Raw genomic sequence first — 2,724 nt, 5'->3', positions numbered from 1 at the left:
CCTCCCTGAGTGAATTACATCCTTCCTTTGTAACAAATCCCTCCCTAAAAAAAGAGAATAAAAGGCTGAGGTAGCGTAGGTTCTGCATGCAATGCTGTGCAATGCTAGGCAAAATGTTTGCAGATCTGTCTACCTGCCAGCTTGCATCATATCTGTGTGTCTGTCTTTTTTGTATATATTTCACCTCTCTCTTTCTCTATCACTTTCGCCGCCAGATCTCCCTTCTTTGTGACACCCACACTTCCTTGTCGAGGCGAGACCCCGACATAGGACCTCGACAAATGAGAACCAATGGCACTTAACAACAACAACCCCAGACATAGAAGAAGAGACACAGATGGTGCCCAGGCTATGGTAGTAGACTAGCTGGATCCAAGTACCAGTTCTGACACTGGTACAAACCAGTTCTGATACTGATACAAAACTCAAGAGCTTTGTATCTTACTTCAGGAAACTGTTCAAGCTCTCTCATTCAGTTTGCAAATATCCAAAATAGGAAAATAAGAAACAGGCAGTTCATTCTGCTTAGGGGACAGTGAGTTTATGTTAATGTGGAAGGACCCAATCAGAACAGGAGGTGTGAATGGTTGTACAATTCAAACCATGGGATCAATGCCACTGAATTATGCATACAAAAACTGTTAACTGTATGTTTTATTGTGTATATTTTCAACAACAGCTACAAAATACATAAATTTTTAAAAACAAAAAACACAACTCTTTCATCTGCGCTAATAAGCAGACTGTCAACCACAAGGTCAACGATTCAAACCCACCAGCTGCTCCTCCAAAACCCTATGCAGGGTTTCACATGATCTGTGGGCAGATGAAGGGAGCCAGCTCCATGTTCCACACGCACATGAAGTGCAGTAAAGGCCCCACTCAACTGCGCACCATGGACCTTGCCAAGAGGCATGGTTACACCAAGGGTTCCTGGTGGACATCATCTACCACCTGGGTTGTAGCACACCCCTAGTCAAGGTGGTCTTCCGGGACCGTACAGGTTCAAGAAGTGTACAGAGCTGTTCATTGCAGCTGAGGGCATACACATGGGCCAGTCTGTGTGCTGTGGCAAGAAGGCCCAACTTAGCATCTGCAGTGTTCTTGCTCCCCATTGGAACTGTGCCTGAGGTCACCACTGTGTGCAGTCTGGAGGAGAGGCCTGGGGACCTGGCAAGCTGGCTCAGGCCATAGTCATTCCCCACAATCCGAAGACAAAGAATACACACATGAAGCTGCCCTCGGTTTCCAAGGTCATCTTCTCAACCAAGAGAGTCACGGTTCAGTGGCCGGTGGTGCCCGCATTGACAAGCCCATCCTTAAGGCCACTTATGCTGACAACAGATACAAGGCCAAGAGGAATTGCTGGCCTCCTGTGCAGGGTGTGGCCATGAATGACACGGAGCATCTCTTCGGAGGTGGCAACCACTGGCACATCAGGAAGCCCTCCTCCATCTTCAGGGATGTCCCTGCTGGTTGCAAAGTAGGTCTCATTGCTGCTGTCAGCATTGCTTGGCTCAGGGGAACCAAAACTGTGGTGGAGAAAGAGGACTAGGGCTGGGGACTCAGTAAATCTTTTTCTCCAACAACAACAACATCAACAAAAAACACCACTTCATTGTTTTTTTTGTGCCAGCTAGATAAAACATTTGTTTGAACAGCTACCTGAGTGAGCACACAACAAATCTTTTCTACATGCAAATGCTGTATTGAGTTTTTCACAAGGTTAGGTAATCCTATAAGATAATTACTGCTGTCATCCCCATTTTACAAAAGGGAAAACTGAGGCTTCCAGAAGTTAAGTCCCTGGCCCAAAGTCAAATGGCAGTAAAGGAACATGACCCAAATCAGTCCAATGCCATGAGTAGTGCTTCTGGGATATGCATTTTAGTTAGACTGTCAGTTCCCTTTCCTTTGTCAGTAGTACTACCTATTTATACTAAGATTCAACCTTATATACTCAGTTTTATGAAGGTAAAGATATAAGATATAGGATTTGTTCACCTTTCTAACTCCAGTACTTAGAACTGTATCTGACAACATTGGTACCCATAAATATTGGTGAAATACATATTAGTGTGAGTCAAATCTTATCCACAATCTGGCTGTAGAATTTATTTTAATTGCCTTTTTAAAAAGACAAATACAGCATAATTTGATATAATCTTGCTTTTCAATATACTTTGTCAACAAGCTTTGGTATTCCCTTATTAAAATACGTTTTAAGCTGAGCTGCAAGCATGAAGGCACCACTGTCTTCACTTCTTTATCAGAGGTGAATCTTCATCCTTGAACCTTCATCATTGCATTCAGGGGACCAGGCAGGTGAAAATCTGATGGAGCAAGATCAGGACTATAAGGAAGATGCTTTAACACCTCCGAACAGTTTTTACAGAGTGTCAACAGTGTGGGCAGAGGTGTGTAGACATGCATTGTCATGTAAGATGACAATGCCCTCTGGGTTTAATCCAAAGTTTAGTCTTCAGCTCTTCAATGAGCATCTCACTGTAATGAGCACTGTTGATTGTTGAACATTTTTCCTGATAGTGTTCTAATACTGGCCCTTGATAGTCCCAGAAAACCATAAGCATCAATTTTCCTGCTGATGGTTGACTTATGAACTTTTTCTTGGTTGGCGACTGAAGATGTTTCCATTCTGTACTCTGCTGTTTACTCTCAGACTTATAATGATGAATCCATGTCTCGTTACCAGTAGCAAATTTC

At 43.3% G+C, this 2,724-nt stretch overlaps 1 pseudogene; it reads left to right on the top strand.

Annotated features, from left to right (window-relative positions):
* Positions 1-811: 811 nt before the first annotated feature.
* LOC102823992 lies at positions 812-1,555 on the top strand (annotated as a pseudogene).
* Positions 1,556-2,724: the final 1,169 nt, after the last annotated feature.

The sequence above is a fragment of the Chrysochloris asiatica genome, unplaced genomic scaffold, assembly GCF_000296735.1.
Source record: "Chrysochloris asiatica unplaced genomic scaffold, ChrAsi1.0 scaffold00001, whole genome shotgun sequence".
In the NCBI taxonomy this organism is placed as follows: Eukaryota; Metazoa; Chordata; class Mammalia; order Afrosoricida; family Chrysochloridae; genus Chrysochloris; species Chrysochloris asiatica.
Note: the sequence above shows the minus strand (reverse complement) of the source record. Positions and strands in the feature narration are given on the sequence as shown.